The sequence below is a fragment of the Protopterus annectens genome, chromosome 8.part0, assembly GCF_019279795.1.
Source record: "Protopterus annectens isolate FY-2018-M chromosome 8.part0, PAN1.0, whole genome shotgun sequence".
NCBI classification, from domain to species: Eukaryota; Metazoa; Chordata; order Ceratodontiformes; family Protopteridae; genus Protopterus; species Protopterus annectens.
In genome coordinates this window covers 865,707,483-865,721,951 of record NC_056741.1, presented here as the reverse complement: position 1 = coordinate 865,721,951, position 14,469 = coordinate 865,707,483, and the positions used below count along the sequence as shown (strand labels likewise).

Below are 14,469 nucleotides of genomic sequence, written 5' to 3'. Positions count from 1 at the left end.
AATTGGACTGCAGCAATGTGGATCTTCAAACATCTACATTTATGGTAGGTACACAACTGTACTATGTTCTTCATCTCACATTGCTGCAGTCCTTACTTATGGGTAGAATCCCAAAGCAGAGGTAAAGGGAGGATGGCAAAATCATAAAGCATTAGGGGCTGCTAAAATGCCCTGTAATATTGCAGAGGCAAATCCAGCCCTAGACTTAGAATAAAGAGGAAGGTGGCAATACTTGGAAAAAGCATGTACTGAACTCCAAGTGGCTGCTTCCAAAATATCTTTTGTAGCTACCCCCCTTGGAAAGGCAGTAGAAGTGGCAGTAGCTCTAGTGGAATGAGGTCTGATTGCAGCCGTAACCTCCTTACCATGATGGGAATAACAGAAAGAAATACAAAACCCAATCCATTTAGAAATAGTTTGTTTTGAAACAGGTTTCCCCTGAGAACCCAAAGCAAAAGAAACAAACAACTGCTGAGACTGCCTGAACCCCTTGGTTCTGCTCAAATAATAACGTAACTGTCTGTGAATATCCAAAGTATGCAAAATCTTCTCCCCTTTATTTTGGGGGTTTGCATAAAAAGTAGGCAAATGAATAGTTTGGTTCAAGGCCACACTAGAAACCACTTTAGGCATAAAGGAAGGATTAGTACGCAAAGATACCCTATCCTTATGAAAAATCAGGAAAGGTTCCACTGCCATAAGGGCCTGTAATTCAGAAACCCTTCTTGCAGAGGTAATGGCCAACAAAAAAGCAGTCTTCCATGATAAATACTTTAACTCGGCAGTAGCTGCAGGCTCAAAAGGTTGTAGAGTAAGTATTTCCAACACAAAATTGAGATCCCAAGCAGGAGTAGGAGCTCTACGTGGGGGTCTTATGTTCTTTGCCCCTCTAAGAAAATGCTTAAACAAAGGATGGGAAAATAAAGGAGGATCACAGTCATAGTGAGCCAAAATGGCTGCAGCATGAACCTTTATCAAGGAGAAAGGTAAACCCTTGTCCAATAACTCAGTAAGATATTGAAGAGAAGCACTTAAATCAGGCTTGGAAACATCAAAGTCCTTCGCTTTGCTCCAAAGAAAAAATCTCCTCCATTTATCTGCGTAAACTTTCCTTGTACTAGGCCTTCTGGCCTCCAAAATAACATTCAAAACTTGTTGTGGAAGCTGAGACCCTCCAGGGTCTAAAACAGAATATGCCAAGCTGTGAGATGTAGAGACTGAATCTTGACATTGAGGAAGTGATTGCCCTCTTGAGACAAAAGATGCGGAATCAAAGGCAGAGGCCATGGAGGCTCCCGTACTAAACTCCTCAGTAGTGGGTACCAGTGCTGTCGAGGCCAATCCGGCGCTATCAGAATCATGGATGGCTTGTCTATTCTGGCCTTCAGGAGTACCTTGGGAATGAGAGGCAGAGGTGGAAAGGCATAGACATGAAGATTGCTCCAACTGAATGATAGAGCGAACACCTTCCAAGCTGTGGGATGAAACATTTTTGTGCAAAACTTTGGCAACTGGAAATTTAGTGGAGAAGCGAACAGATCTATGTCTGGAGTCCCCCATAACACTGTCAACTTTTGAAACACATGAGGATCCAGTTTCCACTCGTGAGGATCCACAATTTGTCTGCTCAACACATCTGCTAAGGAGTTCTGTGCTCCTGGTAGAAACCTTGCCTGAAGATTGAGGTGTAAACTGAGAGCAGTCTCCCACAAGATCATCGCTTGCCTGCAAATAGGGTACGAATGGGTTCCCCCTTGCTTGTTGATGTACCACATGACAGTAGTGTTGTCTGTTTGAATCAACACTTGTCCTGGGTGAAGTAAATCCCTGAAAGCCATCAATGCAAATTGAACTGCTAACATCTCCTTCAAGTTGATATGCAAATGTTGAAGTCTGACAGGCCACATGTCTTGCACCCATTTTCCATTGAGGTGTGCTCCCCAAGCCTTGTCCGAGGCATCTGTCGTTAGTATCTGACTCGCCTCTGGTCGGGTCACAGAGAGTCCCTTGTTTAGGTGACATTCCTGAGCCCACCACAAAAATTCTTTCTGAATGCAAGGTATTATCGGAATGACAGTGTCTAGATCTTGGCAGTGTTGTGTCCATACATTTTTGAGATACCATTGAAGCTTCCTCATATGCAGTTTGGCATTGGGAAGCACCAGAATACAAGATGCCATGAACCCCAAGGCTTGAAGGACTGTCCTTGCAGTCAGCCTGGACTGTAGAGACATTTGATGGAAATAGAGAAAGGCTTCTTTGTTTGTCCGGGGTCAAAAAGGCCATCTGGGAAGCTGTATTCAGTCTCACACCCAGAAAGCACATGTCCTGAGAGGGTACTAGACTGGACTTTGTTTCGTTCACAGAATACCCTAGGCATCTTAACACTACCATCACATACTGAAGATGATGAAGAAGTTCGTCTTTGTGTTGTGCAATAATCAGGCCATCGTCCAAATAAGGATAAATCTGTATTCCTCTTAACCTGAAAAAGGCAATCACTGGAGCCAGAACCTTTGTGAACACTCTGGGCGCAGTAGATAAGCCAAAGGGCAATGCAGAGAACTGATAATGTAAACTTCCAGCCCGAAAACGCAGGTACCTCCTGCAACTGGGCCTGATAGGAACATGAAGATAAGCCTCTTCGCGATCCAAAGTTACCATCCAGTGATCTTTTCCCAACAGAGGTAAAAGCTGTTGTAACGTCAGCATTTTGAACTTTGGAATGTCCAGATAAGTGTTGAGGATAGATAAATCCAAAATTGGTCTCCACGTGTTCCCTTTCTTTGGTACTAGAAACAGGCGAGAATAAAATCCTAGTCCCACTTCTGACAGAGGAACTGGCTGTATAGCTCCTATTTGAAGAAGCAAAGAAATCTGCTTGTGAGCCTCTATCCTTTGCCGAGGAGGAACATCTGGCATGCCTTTGAAAGGAGGCAATGTATGGAAATAAAACTTGTAGCCTCGGATTATAATGCCCAATACCCATTTGTCCTGGGTGACTAAAAGCCAGTTTTGCTTGTAGAGTGCTAACTTTCCTCCCAAAGGAGCTGCCAGGCAAGAAGAATCTGGCAGCTGAAAATGCAGGTCATTGGGCCTGTTTACGAAAGGACTGGCCCCCTGCCCTCACCTGCAGATTGTGCAGGCGAACTCCAAGTTCTAGGCCTGAATGTACTGTGAGCTCTGCCCCTGCCACGTCAATCTTTAACAGTCTGCATAGACTTAGCCCTGTCTTCCATTTTCTTCAAAACCGACTCCACAGGAGGACCAAACAAAACTTCAGACTGTAAAGGGGCATCCAGAATTCTAGTTTTAACATGCTCGGACAAATTCTGATCCTTAAGCCAGGCGCTCCTACGAAGAACTGAGCCAGTGGCAGCCACCCTAGAAGAGGCCTGTACAGCATCAAAACCACATTGCAAAGAATGCTTACCCACCTGTTCAGAGACATGTACTAAATCCTGCAATTCTTTACACTCTATACCCTCTGCCAAAGCATCCACTTTAGATTTGGTATACACCTTCTTACCCCATCTATCCAAAGCTCTAGCTTCCTTATCTAGAGGAACCGGATTCTTTACAACAGAGGCTCTAACACCCTTAGGCCCCTGACTAATAGTTTCTGGGTCCGCCCTAGGACTCTTATACAGATATTTATGAGCCTCAGGCACCCTGTAATACCTGTCCGGTTTAACTGGCGCAGGAGGCAAAGAGTCTGGATTAAGGGAAGCCTCCAAGAAAACATCTCGAACAACATCCAAAACAGGAGGTATAGCCAAGGGTCTATGCTGTGGTAAAAACAAGAATTCCCTAAGCCTCTTCCGTGAATAAGAGAAATCCTGTCCTTCCCACTTAAAATGCTCCCTCATGGAATGCCGAGATTCTGAAAATGAAAAATCCTCTGGAGGAGAAGCAGAAGGAGTGGAATCCTCTGCATCAGAATCCGAATAAGGATGAAAATCTAGAATATCTTCAGCAGAAGACTCTGAGTCATCTGAGGCCTGATCCAAACTTTCCAACTCTGGCTCCACCCTAGGCCTCTTATCAGGAGGGGGCATAGAACCTCTAATTAAAGTAATCAAATCTTCTGCCATGTTAAGCATGTGCTTTTTAGGTACAGACCCTGAAGTACCTGAAGGGACATCAGAGGAAGGCAAAACCGACCTGCCCTTAGAAGAAGCCTTAGAAATAGAAGCAGAAGGCCTAACCACCTTATGCATAGAAGGGAGAACAGTAACTTGAGAGGCCCCTTCAGCCTGACCTGATTCCTAGGAGACCACATCCTGCAAAATCAAAGTTTCCCCTGAGACTCAACAGAAACTTCAGCCGGATCCACCTGCACTACTGTAGCTTCTGCAGGACCGGCGTCCGAAACGGACGAATCAACCTGTCTAGGTTTCAAGGATTTGTCTTTGCGCTTCTTCGTGGAAGCGGGCGTCGGAGGATCCTACGGCATATTATAATTACACCGCTTACCAAAGACTAACCTAGCACAATCTAACCTCCTTTTTATAGTGCGCTTATTAAACCTAGCACAAAACCGACACCCGACTACGTCGTGGTCCGGTCCCAAACAAGGAATGCAAAGAGAGTGATAATCCCTATGCGGTATCTGTTTCCCACAAGAAAGACAATTATTCACTTTTTCTGACATCCGGTAATTAACTGAGGCAAGAAAAAACAAAAATATTCCCCAACGGGGTACTTAGCTCAACTTGGTTTCGGTCTGAAACTCGGAATTCGAAAATTTCAGAACGCCGAACGGCACTTGCAACGCTGCTTCTGCATCAGACCATGCGGCAAAAAAGACTGAGGATATGACGTCGATCATGCGCTTTTATACCCTGACGCTCTGATGTCAGATCTGAGCGCCCATGACCGACGTCAGCCTAATACTTTGGTATTCGGGCCGACCGAGGACAGCGGACTACCCCATAAGTAAGTAAGGACTGCAGCAATGTGAGATGAAGAACATCAAAGACACTACTTCTATTTGGGAATGCATGTACTACCAGTCTTGGAAAAGAAAATGGCATAACTTATTCCTTTTTGTATTTATCCTGCACCCAGAAAGGTACCAGAACAGCTACTACTGCAGTCAATTTGCTTTAAGTGGCCTCTCTTGAAAGGGACAATCCCAGTGTTTAAAATTAGGGTCCAAGTTAAGCTGACAGAAGTCATGCCCACTTTGAGACATCACTTTCATTCCCACCCTCTGTATCATTTTACTTTTAAATATCCTATAAATCCATAGTTCCAGTCTTGTTTCAGCTCCCAGGATAAACTTATTGTTGTTGTGTCTTTCGGCTTTTACTGGTTAGGGGGTCGCCACAGCGGAACTCCGGTCCGCTAATGATTGGAAGTAGATTTTTATGTGCCGAGTTGCCGGCCCTGACGCACAACCTTCAACGAAGGTACGCCCATTCACGCATGTCGCCACACAGAAGACGCTCTAACTGAGAATCGAACAGGACAATGTCTTACCGTGAGGCAACAACGCTACCGCAGCACCACCACCGCAGTCTAGCTCCCAGGTAAACTAATCTTTGGATTTCTGTTCTTCTCTGACTTGCAATGGATTGGGAAACTATGTCCTCAGCTCCTGGCTCATATTTAAAATAAACAAAGCTTTGCCAGGGAAAAGGGACATCAGTGTACACTAATTTTTAAATTTTGTATCACTCATGCTTCTACAGTTGAACAAACAGCCCGCTCATAAAAACAATGCATTAGTCTAATAGTATTCAGAAATCAGCACAGATCAAACTAGAAGCTAAAAAAGGAACAGAAGACTGCCTACTAATGCTCCAACCTTCTGTTACACACTTGCTTTCTATGGAATTACTAGCAGGTCAGAAAATCACTACACCAGGCTACATACCTCTCAGCCTCTTAGAGCAAAAAATATGGACAAAGCCTAAAATGATGAGGAGACAAATAGGGAGAGATTTTAAATATTGCTCTTACAAACTTAGAAAGTTGATACAATAATATGCCTTGCAATAGCATGAATTTTCTGAGGGATGTGGAGTCAAACTCAAATGTTTGTCATTATTTAATGACTTCAATCCTCAGCTATTTGCCATAATGGAACAGATTTTAGGAGGAATACACCAAAAATATGAGGCAAAAATCTGAACATTCTGCAAAAATCTGTACAGTTGAGAGGTATGCCAGGCTAGTATTCAAAAATCTTCTTCTGGCTTTTCCCCAGTTAGGGGTCGCCACAGCGGATCACCTGCCCGCTCATGATTGGCAGTAGAGTTTTACGGTGTCGAGTTGCCAGCCCGGCACCCAATCTTCCATGGAAGGCACACACACGCATGCATTCACTCATGCCTAGGGCCAGTTTAGAGTGTCCAATCCACCTACAGCATGTCTTCGGGATGTGGGAGGAAACCCACACGGCCACAGGGAGGACAAGCAGACTCCGCACAGAAGGCACCCCAGCAGAGGATTGAACCAGAGAACCTCTTGCTGTGAGACGACAATGCTAACTGCTGCACCGCCGTGGCCGCCCAGGTTAGTATTCAAAAATCAAATACTGCAAAACATGAAAGAAAGAAATACGGCTTTCATTACTGCTCTCCTGACTCGGATGCTTTCTATTGGAAGAAGCCATGTCATAACATTGCTGCTGATGGCCAGCATTCACAATCATCACAGAATGAAATATGAAATGAAAGAAACAAAAAAAAAAAACTCGTTTACTAATGTTTTAAAAGCCTTGCATTACTGATGTGCTTTACAGAGTAGCAGCAGCAGTCAGGTCATAGGCTACTTTTCTGAATGGGCAAAATGAATGGCTCTCAGGGAGAGCTGTTGTCAGTACAACTGCAATTCGAGATGTAATTTATCAACAGCTTTGAAACTTCCTTCAGGCACTCTTCCCCCACCCCCCTCAGTCAAAGATGAGCATGCTCAGAAAGGCAAACCTGAAATGTAAACAAAGGCTGAATCAAAACAACAAATCCCAGGGACTGTCCCTTTATGAAACTTCATGGAATAGCCACTGATCACAATTCTTTACAATCTGCCCCTACCAAAAATGCAATGAAAGAGAAGAGCTGTTTTATCCAGTGTAGCTTTTTAGGCTGCAGGTGTCCTTCCATGAAAGCTGCAGATCTACTAGTCATATTTTAATATTATCCATCCATCCACAACCCTTTTTCCCCCCACAGTTTTGCACATGGGATTGGGATGTCACTTCTTGTGCCAGTTTAAATATCACAGAAATGAACTGCACTTGATGTATTCACAACACAAATGATCATCAAAATAATCATAACACCAACTAGGTGTTACTCATTGACTTGCATAACTGTCTACAGTGATGTAGACAAATCCTAACTTAAATTTCCAAATGATTTCTTGATTTCTGACATCCCAGGCTAGTTCTTTTTTTTTCCTGAAATTCCTTCCAATGTCTTCTACAAGTGTAACTGACAACCACAATGGCTCTGTGCCTGGACACAGAAAGGGGGCACTAAAGTTGCCAGGCTTGTTTGAACAACAGTACTAACTCCTGATAAGGTGCTCTTACTTTTCAACTATATCTGCACTGTTACAGTGTGCCTACAGTTCTTCTTTCGGCTTTTCCCGGTTAGGGGCCGCCACAGCGGAACTCTGGTCCGCTAATAATTGGCAGCGCCTACAGTTAAAACCAGAAAATCACTTTACAAAGAAATAAAAAAAAAAAGTGAACACTCTTATCACAGTTAAATATCATTAGCTAATAAAACACTCGTGACCAAAATTACAAAACTTCTGTAATCACAGTCTAGCCCAAACCTCTCAGCTTCAAAGCCTACGGTACAAAGGTCCAAAATAGAGACAAATTTTAAATATTGCTCTTATAAACCTAGAAAGTTGTTAAAATAACAGGATTTATGTTGGCATGCATTTTCTGAAGACTATGAAGTCTGAAACTATGTCATTATTTATTGACATTAGACCCCAGTGATTTGCCAGAAAACCACATATTTTATGAGGAACAGACTAAAAATACAAGGCAAAAATCTGTACAGTGTGTGAAAATCAGGACACTTAAGAGGTATGGTCTACTTGCTCTAAAAGACAGATGACCCATTAGCTACAGTTGTACCTGAACATGACCTGTAAATTTCATGTACTTACCAGCTCCTATTACCATTTACTACCATCACAGAGATTAAATTTCCCACAAGTAAAAGATAACAGCCGATCACTTACAAGTCAAGTAGCACTATCATCAGAGCCTCAAGATGGTAATATTTATAGGATTGCCAGACTTAGCCCACCACGTTAACCATTAAACCCTCCTTCTCACTGTGAAGTTAATTATTTACATATAAAATGCTGAGACTGTAATTTAATATGTGTATGTCAGTTAAACAAAGTAAGCTGAAAATTAAAAAGACTTCATAAAGATCTGAAAAACTTTTGCATTAGATTTCACAATGTCACATGAAGATCATTTTAAGTTTCATTCATTTTGACAATTTACATTTGCTGTGTTACTCTGCTCCCAGTGATGTATCAGTCAGCTGTCTGTGAAATGGCTCTGAGACAAACGTCAGATATAGTCACGTGTTGAATTTTGGCCTCAGCTACAGAAAAGCAACTAGAATAGTTAGACATATCAACAGGATTCCAGTCGAGTACCCTAATACAATCTAATATGTCATCACAGCTGAAACTCAAACTATTCACCTACTAAAAAGATATTTTTTTAATCTAACAAAGTAACAGTGGGACTGTGAAATAAAACAGATTACATGCAGACATTACCAAGACTACTGTTATGGTCAAAGGGAAAAGGAAGACTACATTATTGTAAGATAACACAAGACACACAGGTGCAAAACTGATTTAATGCAAAACAAAATACAAGTATATGCAAACTAACAAGCATGTCCCTCAAAAAAGTACATGCTAGGGTGTCTCTAATAAGTAAAAAGGACATAGGGGTTACAATAATCTATAAAGTAAATCATGCTATAAACATGAAATGTCATTTCATATCAATGTGATCCCAGGGCGCGCAGCAAAGGGAGAACATTCTAGAGATTCAGAAATCAGCCTTCTGCTGTACAGAAAATTGGTGTGGCAGTATCAGAGGTATAATGTTTAGCTCCAAAGAAGAGAAATCAGAGAGGTGAAAAGTGTACAATACCGCGTTTCCACAATGGTGAAGAGGAGGGTTGCAGTACAGAGATTTGGACAGACAAGTACCTAACCAAAACAAAAATAAGAGACAGACAGACATATACTCTAAACTCATCACACTATTAAATGGCATCGTAGTAGCTCAGTGTTAAGATCTCAAGACTTGTAGCTCCACTGGCTATTTTTCGGTCCTGGCCTAGGCTCACTGACTGTGGGGGAGTCTGCATGCAAGTACTCTGGTCTCATCCCAAAACATGCTGCTTTGCTTGGTTACATTAAACAGTCTTTCAAATACGTTAACCAGATTCAACAGACAGGATCTACCATTAATGCCAATATGTTGCAGGTCCAGCCCAATGAGATTTTTAATGCCATACTTAATCAGACAAGTTATATAATGCTCTACAGCTTTGCATGACACTTGTCAGTTTGATGAGCCTGTAATTCCCAGGGTCAGTGGTGTGGCCACTCTTTAAAGGAAAAAAAATTAAAAGGGAAATTTATTTACAGTTTGTTAACCAGGGAAGTCCACTGGGCCATACTGAGCCAGTTTTCAGTGGAGGCCCAAGGAGAAAAGATCCACAGTAACAGAAAAGATTACACATTACAAAATAGCAGAATCTTAAAGAGTTGTACAATTGCAATAATGAGTCATTAACACACTGTAACATGTACAAATATTAATATCAAACAGACATTTTACAGATCAAGTCTTAAGACTTTGCCATTAGTAAACATTGTCATTGTTTTTATTAGCAAAAGTTTTTCTTTTTTTTATTGTAGGAGGAGTAAAGGCAACTATAACGAGTGACTAGGCAATATATTAAGAGAAGGCAGACATACTGCGTAATGGAGTACAGTGAGGAGTGAAGACGTTTCATGGGGGGATGTTGTTAGAGGACTGGGAACAAGAGCATTTCTAGGTAGTGGAGAAGTATGTAGAAAATATTTAAATTGACAGTGTTGTGGATAGTTCTGAGGGATAATGGGAGAGTGTTCCACCTTTTGGCTAGAAGAAAGAGAAGATAAGTTGCCCAGGATGACGTTTAGGCTTGTGCACCAGGAGTAAATTCTTCTGTTTGGATCTAAGGGGCCTTTTGGGAATGTAGGAGGTGAAGATGGAATTAAGGGAAGGGCAGTCAGAGGGTTTAAAGACAAGTTTGTGAGTGGTAGCCAAGTTGAAAGTAGTCAAGGTAGCTTGGTAGTTCCAGCCAATTTAGTGAGTGGAGTGCATTACAGTGGTGGTAGGAGTATTTGGAATTTGTTGCAAATTTGGATATCTTGTTGTAGCAGGCTTCCAATTTGGCTTTTAGGGAGGCTTGGAAGTTGACAAGCAGAGGTGAACCATACATGAGAGAGGGGAGAAGGTAGGTGGATTCTAGTGTTTTCCTAAACGAGGGGGTTAGGTATTGATTGTTCTGTACAACAATCAGAGTTTTTGATGGGTACTTTTGATATTTTGTTGCACGTGGATATTGAATTTTAATTGTTCATCTAGGAGTACTCCGAGGAGCTCTGTATGGGAAATGATTTCAATTAAAGATTTATTTTGGCTATAAATTTTGAAAGTTTCTTTGTGTGATATGGTAGATTTTGATGGGGTGAAAATTATGATTTTAGTTTTGTTTGGGTTCAGAGTTAAGTGGCTGCTGAACATCTAGGCTTCAGTGGTGGAGAAAGTGGTTTGTGTTTTGAGCAATAAATCAGAAACTGAGTCGGCTGAGCAGATTACTGTTGAGTCGTCAGTGTACTGAATTATATTTTATATTTGTTAACTGGGGAAGTGCGACTGGATACAGGTCGCTTTTCAGCAGAGGCCCGGGGAGAAAAGCTCCAGACATACATACATGGATACATACATTGAACTATTACAAAATGGACATTTGTAGAAAAATAGATAGGCGCATATTCAAAATTTTCTAGAATACATACAGGAAATTAGAAATTATTAATTTTTAAGAGTAAACATATACATTTTTAGTAGTACATGGTTGTGCAAGTTAACATCCTTTCCTTAGCACTTTCCAGTAGGTAAGAGACATGTAATCAATATTCTAAATCAGTTAATGAATCAGAGTAACAACAATGAAAGTTTCTACATGTAATAAGGTTTTCATTTATAGATAGTATTTGAGGAGGGATGAGTCACGGTTTGTACAGGGACATAGTCCATGCATTTTTAGGTGTTTAAGGGATATTTTGAATTGAGATAAGAAGGGAACTGTAGTGAGTTCCACAGGAAGCAAGTTCCAGGTTTTGCCAACAGAGTTGGTAAATAGTGATTCACCAGCTGAATTGTTGGATTTAACAGTTTGTACTATCGTTCTGTTGGAGGAGCAGAGTGTTTTTAGGTTACTGTAGGGGGTGGTAATATGTTTCAGTATGGATGTGCTGTCTGGTTGGTAGAGAACTTTGTGAACAACTATTAATTGGTTATATTGAAGTTGGCAGGGTAGTTCTAGCCAGCCTAGCAATTTAAGGTTTAGACAGTGATGTGTTATACATGCTGAACCTGTGGCAAATCTGGCAATATTATTGTAGCAGCTAGCAAGTTTATTGAGGTCAGATTTGCTTAGGTTTGTGAAGATAGATGAGGCATAAAGATAGGTTGATGGCGAATGTTTACGGGCAATCACAGTCCTAGCTGATGAGGTTAGGAATTGTTTAAGCTTGTATAAGAGCCTAGTTTCTTAACTGTTTTAATAGTTTTGTCGACGTGAGCATCAAACTTAAGATTATTGTTGATTATTACACCTAGTGATTTAGTACTTGGGTCTGGGGAAATTATGGTGTCATTGTTAGATTTTAGGGTAAGTGATGGTAAAAGGACCTTACGAGTGGGGGTGAAAAGTAACAGGTTCGTTTTATTTGGGTTTAATAGTAGACGGCGACCAGTGAGCCAGTTTTCTACTTTGTTGAAGGTGTTTTGGGATAAAGACCAAGTCTGTGGGGGAGGTGGCAGCACAGATTACAGTTGAGTCATCTGCATACTGAATACAAGCTGCATTTGTGATGACTTTATACAGATCGTTAATGTAGATGGAGAATAGGAGAGGGCCTAATATAGACCCCAGGGGGACTCCAACGGTGATCGGTAATAGGGAAGATAAGTTATCCTTCCATAGTACAGCTTGTTGTCTGCCACTTAGATAGGAATTAAACCAGCAAATTGCTAGGTTATCTATGGAGAGCGTTTTTAGTGTCCCTAAGAGTACCTTGTGGTTTACCATGTCAAATGCCTTGAATAGGTCTAGGAAGAGGGCAGAGGAGAGCTTGTTGTTATTACAGTTTTGATTTATTGTATGAGAGAAGGAAAGAAGGGCTAAGGTTGTACTATGGTAAGGTCTAAATCCGTGCTGGGAGGGGGTTAGGAGATTGTTCAGATTAAGATAGGCTAGGAGCTGTTCATGGATTTATTTTTCCATAATTTTAGCCAAGGGTGACAGGATGGCTATAGACCTATAATTTGAGAGTTCAGTGGAATTTCCCCCTTTTTGGAGAAGAATGTGGGAGATTTTCCAGAGAGACGGGATATAAGCTTCAACAACAGATCTATTGATTAATATTGAAATGAGATATGCTATTTCATCAGTGGCTTTTTGGAGATACTCTGCGGGTAGTAGGTCTGCTGAAAGGGTGGTGGGTTTCAATTTCTTGACTAGTGACCTAATAAAAGATGTTGGTACTGGCTGAAAGTTGAAAAGGATATGATTATTGGGTGTGGGATTGGTAGGACTTGGGCTACTGGGAGCTAGTTTGTTGGCAAGGGATTGAATGGTTTCTGTAAAGAAAGTGTTAAAGGTGTTAGCAACAATTTTTGGAGGGTAGTCAAGGGGGTAGGGGTAGACAACTGTCTTGGGTGGAGAAGCTTATTTATGCTAGACCAAAATTTTTGCGGATGATTTTGGTGTTTCTGTTGCAGAGGACAGCAATATTTGTTTTGTCTAGCATAATAGACTTCTTTGTATCATCCCTTAGTTTTTTATATATAAGGTGGTCTTTTGGGGATTTAGTGGTTCTCTAGGAGGCCCATGCTTTATTTCTGCATACAATTTTTTTGTCTGGTATCTTTTGCCAGCCACTGTGTTACTTTATTATTGGTTCTGCTAGTACGCTTGGGAGCATGGTCATCTAGGATAGCAAGAAACTTAGAGTTAGAGTTATAGTACGAAATTGCTTCATCTAGTGGAAGCAGTTTTAAGTCAGTCCAGTCACATGAGTCAAGTTAATCTTGGAATTTAGTTTGATTAAAGTTCTTATTGCTCCTTATAGTTTTGAAGGTGGATAGTTGAGGGATGTCATTTTTTTGCCTGAGTATATAGGTGAGGACGTGATCGCTTATGTCCTCAGGTTGGGTGCCTGCTTTATACATATGGGGCTGGCTGTTTATTAGACTCCAGTCTAGAATACTTTCTTTGTTGTTAGGCTTACTGATTCTAGTGGAGGAAGACATGACCTGGGTAAAGCTATGCAAATTTATGTGGGTGGTAGGGAAGTCTGAGGAACAGGTGTTCCAGTCAATATTAAAGTCCCAGGGAACAATGGTTTCTTGGGGGCAGTTTATGGACACCATTGGAGGATACCCTCCAGGGTATTTGTGTTGTTACCTGGAGGAATACAGATGCACATAATTTTTATAGATTTGTGTTTATTGATTTGTAACTTAGTAATAAGTATTTCTGTATTATCAGTTAGTGAGGGATGTGGAGTACTAGATTTGGTTACATCTAGTGTGGATTTATACAAAACGGCTACCCCCCTCCCTTCCTAGAGATACAATCTAGTCTTAATATATTATAACCTGGAGATATAACCTCATTACCAGTAGTAGTAGGTTTGAGCCAGGTTTCGACAAGGCACAATACATCAGGGGAATGTACAGCCAAGACGGCATGGAGACAGAGGTGCAGAAGTTATTGATAAAGATGTTGAATAACAGGGGACCAAGTACTGAGTCTTGTGGAACTCCGGTGGGAGTATTGAGATAGGATGAGGAGGAGTTTTGCCATTTCGTGGCTTGTTTCCTGTCTGAAAGACAGCTCCAGAACCCCTGGTGGGGGAGAGACAAAAGTGAGAGAGTTGTGATAGCAGTAGAGGGTAGGAGACAGTATCGAAGGCTTTTGAAAGCTCTCAAAGTATGATTGCAATAGATTTTCCTGAGTCACGGGCCTTGTTAACTGCGTCAAGGAATGATATAAGGGCAGTAGTGATGCTGTGACCTGGTCAAAAGTCATGCTGAGATGGAGATAAGAGGTGGTTTTGGGTAAAATGGGGCACGATCTGAGTGTGGATACATTTTTCTAGTACTGGCTGAAAGTTGAA

General features: G+C 41.5%; 1 protein-coding gene across 5 annotated transcripts in view; it reads right to left on the bottom strand.

Moving 5' to 3' along the window:
• HDAC6 (histone deacetylase 6) overlaps nucleotides 1-14,469 on the bottom strand; it is a 1,533,697-nt gene that overhangs the window by 1,404,322 nt on the left and 114,906 nt on the right. Inside the window, exon 1 of one of the 5 annotated variants that reach the window (XM_044080379.1) lies at nucleotides 8,137-8,216. The exons of the other annotated variants lie outside the window; for them this stretch is intronic. The gene's annotated coding sequence lies outside the window, so the exon portion shown is untranslated. Of the gene's footprint in view, nucleotides 1-8,136; nucleotides 8,217-14,469 lie in introns of those variants that run through there. 5 annotated transcript variants of the gene reach the window in all.